Here is a 14,280-nt window from a genome sequence, read left to right on the forward strand (position 1 = left end):
GCGAAGTAAGTCTGATATTTTTCAAATTGTTAAGCTCTCAGGACAAGATCACTTACATTTAATTCCAACAGCATACTCTAAATGGAATTTCTACTACAGATTTGTTAGTACACAAAAATGCTCAAATCCGACAGATGACGATTTCTTCGAAATCAGACTGAAAATGAACAATTAATTAGTTATATGTTTATTCTAAAAATAGTGTGTAATGTACCTACAATCATAGGTTTTCAAACCTTTAGTCTTGAGCAATAAAACGTCTGTAAAATACGAGACAACTCTTAACGTAGGAACTACCCCTGAGTTAAGTTCAATGTCGCTATGTTTTTGTTTCCAACGACGTGCCTGGAAATCGAAGTAGGGAGCGAGCTGGCGCTGGCGCGTGGGTATCGATTGTGAGTGACAGTCGCTGGGCTCGCGCAGCTGTTGGTGCGCTGCGCCCCCCACCCGACCGGCAGCCATCCCTCCCCTCCCGCCGCGACGCCCCGGCTGCCTGACAGCGCGACCGGTCAGCTGAGCGCCGTCAGTTGGTTCGCCAGCCCCGTCCAGTGCGCGCAGACTCCAGTGAGTACCACACACAGTTTCCGGCGCTCAGCCTAGCGCGGCGCTCTTCGCTAGCCGCTGAACCGCTGCGCGCCGTTGCCGACCTTCCCGCTCCCGCGAGCCGTTCCCCTCTGCAAGGTGCACCACCTCTCACCGGGGCAGGCGAAGCCGCTGATCGATACAGGCAGCGAGCAGCTGCCCCAGGCCTCGACTCTGCTCGGTGTTCGCAACAGCGCACCGACAAACCTTTGTCTGCCGCCGCGCCTGTTCACGCCTACGCCGAACGTGTAAACTCGCCGCTAAGCAAACACTACGGGACAAGCGAAACTTGCAGTACGAAGCAGTTTTCTGTAGCTGATAGATATTCTTTGTTCTAAAAACGGCCTACGGCGTACAACAAGCGAGGTGCCTCTACCCATAAGTTCGAGTACCTAGGGAGTAGTGTGTGCGTCTTCTGTGCTCAGCTTAAACCGCGTCTCAGCAGCCGGGCAACGGCCTGCGTCGTGTCGGCAACCTGCGGCCTTTGTCTTACCCGCGCCAGCAAACAAAGGACAGCTGACGCGAATGCCAACCTGCGTTCGCTCGGCAGATACGAGGCGTCCTCCCGGCTCTGACATTTAACAAAGCCTGCATTTCTTTTACTTCTCCACTTCGCGTGCGCTGGTGAGTCACAGCCGAGTTTTGCCTGACGACATTTCGCAATAGCGCGAATCAGCTGACTACAGCTGGCAACACAGCGCTACCAGGACCGCTTGCTAGGGCCAAACACAAACGTCGATATATATACCGAATTGGACTGGCAATAAAACACGGAATACAGCGTATGCCACTGTAATCAATAATGGCCTTAAATCTCACTGTTAACAGATAAACAACTTTTTTCAAAACTTTCCAACGTCGAAACTCTGCCACTGTAAGATGCTATTTACAGTGTTGAAATAATCGTCTTACGTCAATTGGCACATCGCACTACAAAGCACTTGCACATTTTGCGCGTAGTAAGAATGGATTTCAAATATCTTGGCGTAAGAGTAAAATAAACGAAACTCTGTTGTGCGTTACAAAACGAGAACGAAACTCCGCTTGCATTCGATGCGATTACTGTCGGAATAAGCTATAGCATGTAAAAGTGCATTATGTATAAGTCAGCAGTTTGTGTATTCTAGAAACTACACAAATTGATGCAAACTTTATCTTCATGCACAGTGTTTAGGATAAAGTTTATAATTGCATACTCCGACGAAAATCGCAAGCATAAATGCGATCTCGATCAACAGCTGACAACTAACGTCTGTTCGTTTATTGTAGCCTGTCTCTGGTGTTTTTTGAGACCCTTAATTTACTACGTGCAAAATTAACATGCGGGTCATCGAGCTTTCTCTTCGCCGTATCTGCCCGCAATGGCAAGTGATACGTTAACGTGCTTTGAGCACTGTAAACAGCATATCCGTCTGGAGTTGAGCCAAAATTCTTTCGATCTGGTAACGATAAAGTAACGAAAAAATATATACAATGACTTGTTGCGGTTTTGTATCAGTTTATGTTAAGTTTCGAAACTACTGCCCTTGGCATTTCCACCTCGAGTTACGACTTCGTTTACCAAACTCAAAGACTGTATCTCACGTTTGCTTTCCGAAAGCAAAACACAGTTTCTTCAAATTTTGGAGACTTATTTAGGAGAAGCGGACTCAAATCCTCGTCGCGCATGCTGATAAATGTTTCTTTGCTTTCCGTAAATCATATGGCTGAGTTAGTGTCCCTCTTCTTAACGAACTCTTTCCGAATATTTACAAAAATAATGCTGTGTAAAACAGCGGAAACTGTCTTTCGTTTTACATTGTGCATTATGTCCTTATTTTACGAAACATATTTCTCAGTAATTGTTTCAGTTGCTGATGTATTAGTTGAAATATTGGTGTTTTTGCTGATAAAAAGTTCTGCGTTATTTTGTCGTTTTCTGCTGCACTTTGGTCGATAGCAAAGAGAGAGTGGCCTTCTCTGTCGATGTTTCTGTTGAATTACCGAAAACGAAACGCTTCCGATTTGGAATAAAATGTAATATTGTCATTGTTAACGGCACAGAAAACAAGACGTTACACGTCGATCAAATGAAAGGACTGTTCGTTCTCTATAACGAACGGATCATTCACGAATTATCTTGTCACATTTGTTACGATTTATCTCCTCATATCTGACACTGGTATCACCTGCGTGAAATATCATTTGCAGTTTGTGATCAGGAAAATGGACACAAAATGTTTCAACAATTACAGCGTTGATGAAGGGCGGGCTACCAGTTTGCTTTCGCGATATGAAAGGCGACGTTCAAGTCGCTGTCAAGAACACAAAGCTTTCGCAAGCTGATGGCGTCACCAGTGAGCAGTTCTTTTATTATATCTGCCGTTCTCCTGCGAATGTGCTCCATTACACATTTTTCCCGCTACGCATTAACGCAGATCTAAGAGGCTACATGATTAATACAAATAAGGAAACTTACTTCATAGTTAACAAGCCTTTTCTTTTTCAGTAGGTTTTAACAACGTTCAGAGGTAACGATCATGCACTATTCATGTGACAGGCCGTAAAGGCCGGATATTGTCACGTTGACCTTGACGCCACTTCCCGCACGCTGACACAAGAGAAGAAAGTGATTCTTGCAATAAAGTATTGTTTTTCCCCTTCGAATAACAATTGATACGCGTAAAAAAACGCCAGGCTTAAGAGTATTACTTGATGGCTTAGCACTTGGGACATGCCATGACAAAAAGAAACTATGACTCAATTATAACATGACACGCTCGTCATATTTTAACATCACAAGGTAGTCAAATAATCAGTGATGTTCTTTATCTTCAATGTTCGGACTGAAGATAGACTGCAAAGCTGTCGTGTTAAGTAAAACGTTATGGATCTTTAGCAGAAACCGACTAACACTACCTTCGAGGCAAGCATAATATGCAGCCAGAAACTGAAATGCGAAAGCTGCTGTGCATCGCTTATTTTCACCCTGTTTTTCTGTGTAGTACAGTTACGGGTAACTCTATAGTTCTCATAGTGTATTGTAATCCCAGAAAAGGGTGGTCACAACGACCTATGGTGTCAATTACGATCTTCTTAAGGCACTGCAGTAACCAGTTGGTGATTACGACTTACGTCTCAATACGTCGCTACTGGCTATCGTAATAGAAATGTGTTCGCTTCCCAGCAGATTTCCAATACCAGTTTTATTCTTCCGTGAGTTAAGCATCTCACGGTCGTTGAACGATCGAGTAATTTGGCTCACTGAATACCTACTGAACCTGACAAAAGAAACCAAGTGAATAAAGCAACTGATTTGTGTGTTTGCTTCAACTGGCGGTAGGATTGACGTGCGCGGAGCAGAGGTGTTGTATTATGACGCCAGCAGAGCCGATATAGAACGCCTTTACGTAACACCGTCTTTGTTTCTTAGCAGCCATTTGCCAACAGATAACATCGCGGCGTACACAAACACAGCATCCGTGACCTAGTGCAGCGGCAACAGACAAAACACACTTTCCATAGTGAAAGCATTCGTCGCAATACTTCACATTGCTTCCAGACTCTGAAATTCCGCATTTTGTTGTTATTATTTTTTGTTGGCTTTCGAACGTGCCCACAGAGCCATCTCAAGAGTGGAACGTCAGTTATGGCGATACGAACGTACGGACAACACAACACCCAGTCCCCGAGCGGAGAAAATCTCCGACCCGTCCTGGAATCGAACCCGAGCCCCTTCAGTTAGCAATCCGCAGCGCTGAGCGCGAAGCTACCGAAGCGGACGCATTAATGTATGACAGTCCACCTGTGTGATGTATTTCACAGGTCTAGTTGCCTGCGGCTGTTCTCATAATGAGAACACTGAACCAAATTAATTCAGTTGTTAATAATCTTTTTAACTCAAATCGTATTACAACGACCATACCCGTCGTTACTTCAACAGTCTATGTTTAACAAGCCGGATATCTTCATACTGACATTGCGGCACGTCTAATTGCGGGGGGTGGGGGTGGGGGGGATGTTACCGTAGATCACAGTACATCTAGTCGCCTTTGGAGTATTTGATTATAAAAAATTAACTTATTTAGAAGGGACAGCAGGCTCTATTTCGTGCAGACAAGGCGGAGGAAAGACCTTTATACTGCGGGCACATCCTTAACTTCCTCTCCTTCGTCGCCACAGGGTTGGCGTGCTACTTTCTGATTTCGCAATGTTAATGGCCGGATGCTCTTCCTGATGCAACAGACCATATTCTTCACCAATGTCCAAAACACTCTGCTGCTTCTTGCTTTACGTATCTCGCACAGCCTTCCACAAGAGCTGAGGGCTGCTAGGAACACAGCACAGATTTTCAAACCCAAATTGCTGACTTCCTCTAGGCAAACTGCTGTTGGTTGTAGCGATATTTGTTGGTGCACCGATTTGTGTTCTGCTATTTGTAATTCGTTATAATCCACTGCAAAGTAGGAGAATGCGAGAAGATACAGGCTTAATGAAAAGTGGTCGGGTTTCCAGCCTTGTATTTTAACACAGGAAACCCGAGAGCTTTTCATCAGTGGTATTCGCCAGGAAAGTCTGCATTCACCGATACATGCTTATTTACCATTGTGCTATCTAGTTTACGGTTTTCATGTTCTTTCCAGATCGTTATTGGCGAATTACACGATGGTTCCTAGTGATAAAACATGGATGACACCTTTACCTTTATTTACCGATCATTAGTTTAGTTCTGATACGTGTTATTATTTTTCTATCTCGTTTTCGTAATTACATTTCACAGTTCAATGTTCTATTACGTGCATATTTTTATTCAGTAAGTTCTGTGCATGATTTGATTGATTGGTCCAATGGAATAAGAACAAATCAATGAAAATTAGGTATGGAAAGAAACTGCATAGCACTGTTCAAGATGTTGAATACGTTCGTTCAGTTCAAATGTGGTCTCTGTGAATAGACTTCCCGTTGTTTTCAGTGAATCGTAGCGAGCTCAAGTTCCTTGTGTGTGGCCTTCGCTGCCCGCGGACGTTCAACTCTGCCGAGACAAAAGCAGTATGGGTTAGTTACCTAACGCCCTCCATCCGAGGGAAGAGCTATATACGTGTGATTAATAAATGAAACGACAGGTCGGAACAGTTCCACGCCAGAGGAGATCTATAATTCTGCTTCAAAAGTAAATTTGTCAAACCAGTTTCCAGGGATCGACTGTGATGCACATCGTCCGTTACTCAAGCAAAGGTGCGTAACCTCATGACGGTAATAATGCTGGGATTATTCAGCCTATGTCGATACTGCAGACGTCAGAAAGCGCGGCAGCTTGTATACTGTGTCCTTTTGTCGCTGCTTCATTAGAGTAGAAGCTGCATTGCGTACTTTTATGGCGCAAACCGTGAGCGTAACACGAGATACTCTTTTGTATATTGACTGTGACACCTAACGAGTTCACCTTCTTTTTCTTTACATCTTGTTACGTAACGCCCCATCTCGATATGAGATTGTACTTTATAGAAAAAAAATGGGAGTTGTTACCAGCTGAATTGCAACTTTAATTTTTTTCTCAGGTCGAGTGTAGCCACAATCATTAGATCGTAATATGTCCAGAACAGAAACAGAACAAGAATATTTTCGAAAACGGTAGTCAAGGTCTATTACTAGAACTTATAGCGGCATCTGCAGAGGTTAATTTGTGAAAACACAAAGGTGGACGGTTGTACCAGGTAAACAAGCCAGAATCCTTTGTACGTGAACAGCGCTTGTTGTCATTTTTCATTTTATTGAGCTATAATTGCCATAACACAATCAAACAGATCTGAAGTTCTCATATATGAAAAGCATTGTTACTTACTCGTATTCCCCACGATTAACATCTAAACAGAAAATTCGTATATTACATTTCCACATCTGCCTTTTTTATACTACTTAGCGGTCCAAATGGTTCAAATGGCTCTGAGCACTATGGGACTCAACTGCTGAGGTCATTAGTCCCCTAGAACTTAGAACTAGTTAAACCTAACTAACCTAAGGACATCACAAATATCCATGCCCGAGGCAGGATTCGAACCTGCGACCGTAGCGGTCTTGCGGTTCCAGACTGCAGCGCCTTTAACCGCACGGCCACTTCGGCCGGCTTAGCGGTCCAATACTACTTACTACCAGTTGTACGGGTAATCGTGACGTAACAGGGATAAGCAGAGGCACTTACGTCCAGGAAGGTCAACGGCCCAGAAAGAAGAAAAGGAAGATGGTGGACTAACGTCCCGTAGACATGGAGGTTATTGGGAATGCTCGAATTGAAAGAGGATGATGAAAATGTGATGTTTCTTTTTCAAAAGGATCCGCTAAAAGCGATTTTGGGGAACCACTCTTAGTTTAAAACCTACACGGGGTATGCATTTCCTACAGGGTGGCAAAATAAAATTCTCTCTTAAACTGCGCACCAAATCAATTTTAGCATTACACAACGGTTGCATCACGGCCATCTGACATCCGCTACTTAATAAAGGCTTGCTATCGCGAAACAGGTGTTTAGTTCTTAATTGCTGCTAAATAATAAGAAACTGACAACAGCTTCTCTAACTTGTTGGTGTACGACTAGACGCGGTGAATGTTGTTAACTGTCGGACCGTGTTTTATGGTCATTTTCTACAGGCATTGTCGCAGTGTCCATCTATAGATAACTTTGTTTCGCATACCCGTATTTGATATATCTGACTTTCTTTATCTCTAGAATAATTCTGTAATTTTTGGCAAAGGCCTTCTTCATCTTTTTCACCCCAACTGTTCGCGTTTTCGTCTTCTAAACAATGGTAACGGTGCTTCTGGTTTCGTTTATTTCATGTGAAATTCCTTCATTGGATTTCTTGTCTGCTCATTTGTTACTTGTTTATCTTCTTCCATGTCGCGTCTTAATTGGCAACTGAAAAGAAGCGATGAGAACGTCAAGGAGTCCTGCTTTGGCGACCATTTAGAAACAAACGACAGTGAAAGCTCGAACATGTTTTATTTTTTTCCGTACTGACTTGTTTACCAGTAGTTGTATTATTTACATGTTTTCTTGTTTCCAACATTTTTCTTATCTCCGTGCAGAAAGTGTTGCCTTTGTAATCTTATTGCCTAAATAACAGGTCTTATCTAATGCTGTATTTCGCTTCTGGCGATTTTGATATCAGTCGTCGCTATCATCTTTAATTTCCGGTTTCGTATATCTTTTCAAAGTACGCATATTATTGAGGTGCAAGATACTGAGTGCTAGAATAGCTTCTCGCCTTCCCAGTTGGCTGCCGGAAATCGAAATGGTCTTCCACGAGTCCGTGTTCATCCTTTTTTCTTTGATGGTGACTTTCTATTAGCTCTATTTCTGCTGTATGTTGCGTTAGACTTGGTTCTTGCTATTACAGAATACCTCATTTATACTTTGTTACTTTGTATTTACAGATCATAAAACGGATTATTGGCGTTGAAACAAGTTTTAGAAACACTATTTTCGGAACAGCAGGACGGCTTAGCAATGAACACGTCAGATTGTTCATTATAGGTGCATATTTTGTGAGACACCGAGATTCTTAGAAAATGGAAGAGTATTAAACCGATTTATGCATCGTCTTACATAAAGATTATAGTTTGCGTATTTACAAAAGCGTCTAATCTCTGACTCATTTCTGGAATGGGCAGGCACTGTGTTATGCATTTGCAAGCTAATACGGCCACAATGGGTTGTGTATTGCAACAGAGAGAACACTGAAATCATTTGGAAAACCTATCGAGCGCTTTGCAGGCCCGCGTAGACTATACAGCGCTGCCGCTTCAGGTCCAGGCGATGTTGTCGGTCGGATCAGAAGAAAGTCGTTAGGCTGGCACGGCAGGCTCTGGAGGCGGTGGGGGCACACACTGTCCCGCAGCAAGGCCACGGCTCAGCTGGCGCGCCAGCTGGCGGCGGACGCGAGATCAGCTGGCGAGCAGCGGCACCAGCGACACCACGAGCGCCCGCGCCAGCCTGCCGAACTAAACGCCTTCCCCTGCGTCCGCTGTGCAACTGTTTATACCCACTCTGCATACGTTTTCCCTGCTTTACGTTGTTTCCTCACGGTCTAATTTTGCATACTTTACAGATATACGTAGTAAAGATCTGTTGGGATGGACCGCGATGGTTCCCCCACCGTCAGAAATCTTGGTTGTGGTGTCAGACTGATCTGTAGCGTAGCCCCAGGTCTAGATTAGCTTACGAGTTACCAAAGCCAAATTGATGTGAAATCTAAGTAGCGATTGTGGTGACAGGTTGGTCGACAGATTATCCCGAGCTCTACGTTCGCTCCTTATTTAACACTTCTCGTTATAAATAACTAGAACTGCAAGGCAGATTAAGAAATGCTGTATTACAAAGCGGATGAATATCTCTCCAGTACCACGGTAACTATTACGTACATTTAACGTAAATGAGAGTTGAATAATACAAAGGGGGTGGGAAGTAATAGGTAACTCTTACATTTATATTACTTTCTACTAAAATCTACCGTGAGAAGTGGTGAACCTGCAACCAGGTTGTGTACTACCGAATCGATCGACATAGAAATGTCGAACAGTTGGACAATAAAATACTTATCGCTGGTGTACGTTAAATCCATTGCGTCAGTATTATGTTATTTATTCATACTTTTATGCCACGTGGCAATATTAGGGGCTACAACCAACCCTGTCTTGCATCTGACAAGGCATCTTTAGCAAGTTAACATACATGTGGAAAATGAGTAGTAAGTAACAATAATAATAATAATAATAATAATAATAAATGAGGAATGTAAAAAATTATGTCACCACCGTCGTCACTGCTACCCTCGGATCACTAGCATGTACCCTGAAGCGCGCTCTGTCCAGAGCAGGGTTTTCTGAACTGTGGTGTTCTACGGGAAATAAGTAACTGCTACGCGATAACTGTTAATGACATGGGAGTTTTTTTCTGTGTTTTCACAATACTAATTTTTTATTATGACTTAGTTACGGTTTACAGCTGAAGTAATCGCTGAGTAAAACAAGTATTTCTCATTTTTTGAAAGTTTTATTAATCTTCAAAATAAACAAGGTGTTGTACCAGGGGTCTCTAAGTGGGTTCCGTCAGGGGAAAAGTCTAGAGTCCCAGGACGTAGTAAAGTCAGTGAAGTACCAGGTATATTGCTGACGGGAGCCGGCCAGATCTGTGCTGTGATTTTAAAAATCACTTAACACACCAGATCTACCCTTCGGGAAGCTGGAAGTAACCTCGAGTAGAGCTGACTGCAACCGTTGTTAAAAGGCGATAATAATAGTAATGACGACGATAGAAATAGCAATGAGCGTGCGGTGCTTCAGAAATGTCATTTTCATGCCATGCAGGAAAAACGTAATGAAAAATTACGCTTTTGTCGAATATGAGTAATGAGATCTAACAAGTGTAAGGGAGTAGTATATAAGGAAACAGATTTGCAGAAGGTTAAAACAATTAAACGTTCCGCATTTAAACTCTCCTATTGAGATGAGAATGTTCTCACCATTTCAAAAGCAATTTCTACAGAATTAACTTAACTGATTCTTCGTGTGTTTATTTTCTTTCTGTCTCGACTCTTTCGTTCTCTCGGCAGGCTTGCGTCGCTTTATCTTTCTACAAGTTCCCCGTTGAGTCTTGTAAGGGGCACAACCGAGCATAATTGCTTGTGATTCGTGTCCAGCCAACGTCTGGCTAAAAATCTTCTCGGAAATTCCTTGCGGTTAAATATTCTATGACAAACAATGATGAATTAATGTGGCTCGGTTTGTAGGTTTGTCTCAACTAGACTTCACCTGTGTGCTTCAGTTTTGTTAATCGAACCATGAGGTCTTTTATCAGGCCATTTTTATACGAGTAACTGTACTTTACAGCGGGAAACCGTTTTTTTTTAAATTTCTCTGATACATTTCGTTGTCATTTAGTTTTTTTTTCCAAGTAAACTTGCAGATTAAAAAAAAACAACACAATTACACAGACGATTTTGAATCTACGGTTTCTTTTCGCTTATACAATGAGACCCCAATGGTTCAAATCAGTATACACTATACCTAAGCAAAGATTATGTGGCTCGGTACCGTAGGGGGTGCCAGACAACTTGTCAGTCTGTGGACCACTTCATGTTACTTAACGCTTGATAAATCCCTGATTTGTCAATGTGAAAAATGAAGTCGACTTACGGTTCGGAGCCCTCGTATGTGGAGGCACCTCTAGTACGTGCATCCATTATAAAGCACAAGGGTGTTCAGACCATCTTTAGGATTGTTGACGCCAGTAGAAGAGAGGAAACGCTAAGAAGCCAGTGCACGCGGCAGATCGACCGCCACGAACTACAAAGTCAGTGACGTCCCTTGTAACGGTTGCGCGGTTCTTGCGTCCGTTCGTTGGGAGGCAGGTTGCCGCAAGATCCTGAAAGGGGCCCGCACGCTGCAAGAAAGGACCAAACGCTGGCGAGCGTCTTATTTTGGGAAAATTTTCTATTAATCTTTTTTCTCCTTCGCCAAAGCACCACGAAAGAATTATCCGAATGGGACGGAATTCGGTAAATGTCATGCACATTTACAAAGAAACAAATGAATACAATTTCACAAAATTAGGTAGTTTATTCAAGAGAAAGAGCTTCACAAGCTGAGTAACTCAGTAACGCGTTGGACCACCTCTGGTCCTGATGCAAGAAGTTATTCAAAAATGGTTCAAATGGCTCTGAGCACTATGGGTCTTAATTTCTGAGGTCATCAGTCCCCTAGAACTTAGAACTACTTAAACCTAACTAACCTAAGGACAGCACACGTATCCATGCCCGAGGCAGGATTCGATCCTGCGACCGTAGCGGTCGCGCGGTTCCAGATTGTAGCGCCTAGAATCGCTCGGCCACTCCGGCCGGTCAAGAAGTTATTCGGTTTGGCACTGATTGAAAGAGTTGTTGGGTGTCCTGAAGAGGGTTATCGTGCCCAGTTCTGTCGAATTGGCGAGTTCGATGGCCTGAATCCTCAGCTCGTTGGAGGGCGCTGGCCATAATGTTCCAATCGTTCACAGTTGGGGAGAGAGCCGGCGACCTCGCTGGCCAAGGAAGGACTTGGTAAGCGCGAAGACAAACAGTAGAAACTCTTGCCGCGTGAGGGCGGGCATTACCTTGCTGAAATCTATAAGTCCTGGATGGCTTGGGCGGGGTGTAGCGTATCGTCGACGTAACGCTGTGTTATAAGGGGCTCTGCTACAAAATGAAATGAAGTGGCACCCCAGACCATAACTCCTGGTTGTCGGGCAGAACGGCGGGCAACAGTCAGGCTGGTATGCCACGGCTGCCCGGGACGTATTCACTCGCGTGTTCGTTGGTCATCGGGGCTTAGTTCGAAACTGGACTCATCGATGAAGACAATTCTACTCCAATCAGTGATATTCCTGGCCGATTTCGGACCCATTCGGATAATTACAGTACTTCGTGGTGCGTGTATTTTAAGAGTTTATTTTATTTGATTTACTTTTAATTTCTCTTAATCAGTAAACTATATTACAGATTTTCTTACGAAAATTTGAGCTGTAGTTGTTCCTATTTCATGGACGTGCGTCGCTGTACCACATATCGAACTTATTTCGTTTCGTAAATTTTATTTCCCTTCATTGCTTTCGTGATGCTTTGACTTTGAGTTTTGGATTAACGCATACGTTTCTAGTAAACACTGGGGCGTTTGCGATTTCAGAGGAACCATCCTGCCATTCGCCTTAAGCGATTTAGCAAACTTGCGGAAACCTACCTCGGAAAGGCTTAAGAGAGATTAAAAAAAATGGCTCTGAGCACTATGGGACTTAACATCTATGGTCATCAGTCCCCTAGAACTTAGAACTACTTAAACCTAACTAACCTAAGGACAGCACACAACACCCAGCCATCACGAGGCAGAGAAAATCCCTGACCCCGCCGGGAATCGAACCCGGGAACCCGGGCGTGGGAAGCGAGAACGCTACCGCACGACCACGAGATGCGGGCAAGAGAGATTCGATTTTCACTCGTAGAGTGCAGAGAGTATCTTAAACACTGCGGCACCTGACTCCGTAACTTGATGAACAACCATCTTGTGTCATAGCCGTCAACATAGATGTGAAATTTGCCTACTCGGGGAGAATGGTAGTAAGAAATTTCGTTGTTTATTCTACACAGGTACTTTCGCGAGTGGAAGTTCTCTCCTAACACTTCAGTGTTTTAGCGTCTACCGTGTGTCTCATTGTAAGCTCTTCAGTGAACTGCATAAGAATGGTCGTTCAGCCCGAAAGAGACTTCCCTTTGTGGTTTGAGAGATGCCTTAGAATTTTGCCTAGGAAATGCAGCAACCCCCTGCCAGACAGGGAGCGTTTGACCGTAGCTGTTTATAAGCTGGTTCCGGCAGGCGGCTAGGGCGTTCCCGTGTTTGGGCCAGGCGAAGCCCCCCTGCCTTTCCGGAAGCCCGGCGGCGTTTACCGCCGCACGGTTTCGGCATTTCCCGGAAGTGAGAAGAGGCTGTGCCTTCCCAGCTGTATGCCTTACATGCGGCTGTCTACTCTAGCACTTATCCTCACAGCCTCCCATCAACAGCGCCCAAAAGCGGATGGACACTTAACGCTGAATATAGCAAACAAAAGCGTTCAATATGTTGCCCCTCTCTCTTCTTGATCTCTGCAACAGTTCCGGCCCCAGATATGAAAACAAAAACACATTATTTACTGAAACTTCCGCATCGGGACTAGAAACCAGAACCTTGGCGAGAAATGCTCCTAACCATTGAGATCACCATCCGCCGAGATAGGTTCACTTTTTCGTGGATTCACTTTCAATGAAATTGTTCCAGATAAATTTAGAGTTTCAGAAACATCAACGGGAAAGAAGGTGAGGTCCTAACAGGCGGAGCACAAAATCGGATCGGAGGTGGATGGACAACATACTTTCCTTTTCAAGGGAACCATCCCGGTATTTGCCTCAATAGATCTAGAGAGACCACGGAAAACCTACACTAGGATGGCCGGAGGGTGATTTGAATCGCCATCCTACTGAATATGTCACCAGTATCTGGCAACAGCGACTCCTCTCTCGTTAATATTAACACACTAGTTTTTTTGCTAATTTGGATGCGTTCGAAAAGAATGAGACATGCAGGAGATATGAGAGATCGATTCTGTGTGGATAGAATCGATATTGACAGTTTCCTACCGCACGCCGTATTCAAGCAGGTGGCGAGGAAGGAGCGGTCGCACCCACCATACGGACGTCACCGATTCCTTATCGACAATCGAATGTATAAGCGTGACAGTGCTACAGCGTTTCACGTCACGGCAAGTCTCCCATCTGTCACCCCTAACCCAGCAGTTTCCAGCGCTAGACTGATCCAAAGCAGAGCCCCCAATTGTTGTGTTGTTTCGATATGCACACAGAACAATGAGAGTTAAGGTTCAAATGGCTCTGAGCACTATGGGACTCAACTGCTGAGGTCATTAGTCCCCTAGAACTTAGAACTAGTTAAACCTAACTAACCTAAGGACATCACAAACATCCATGCCCGAGGCAGGATTCGAACCTGCGACCGTAGCTGTCTTGCGGTTCCAGACTGCAGCGCCTTTAACCGCACGGCCACTTCGGCCGGCTGAGAGTTAAGGACTTTATACCGATAGAGCAAGCCCGCCTCCTGGCTGCATGGATATGAAATGCACGGTCCGTCGTAGGTAAGGACTTCGGTTTA

The 14,280-nt window shown here is 44.1% G+C and overlaps 1 protein-coding gene across 1 annotated transcript in view; it reads left to right on the plus strand.

Moving 5' to 3' along the window:
- Positions 1 to 516: 516 nt before the first annotated feature.
- LOC124612520 (tumor protein p53-inducible nuclear protein 2) overlaps positions 517 to 14,280 on the plus strand; it is a 74,175-nt gene continuing 60,411 nt past the window's right edge. The window contains 1 exon segment of the mRNA XM_047140779.1: positions 517 to 564. The gene's annotated coding sequence lies outside the window, so the exon portion shown is untranslated.

Source organism: Schistocerca americana, chromosome 4 (genome assembly GCF_021461395.2).
Source record: "Schistocerca americana isolate TAMUIC-IGC-003095 chromosome 4, iqSchAmer2.1, whole genome shotgun sequence".
Taxonomy (NCBI): Eukaryota; Metazoa; Arthropoda; class Insecta; order Orthoptera; family Acrididae; genus Schistocerca; species Schistocerca americana.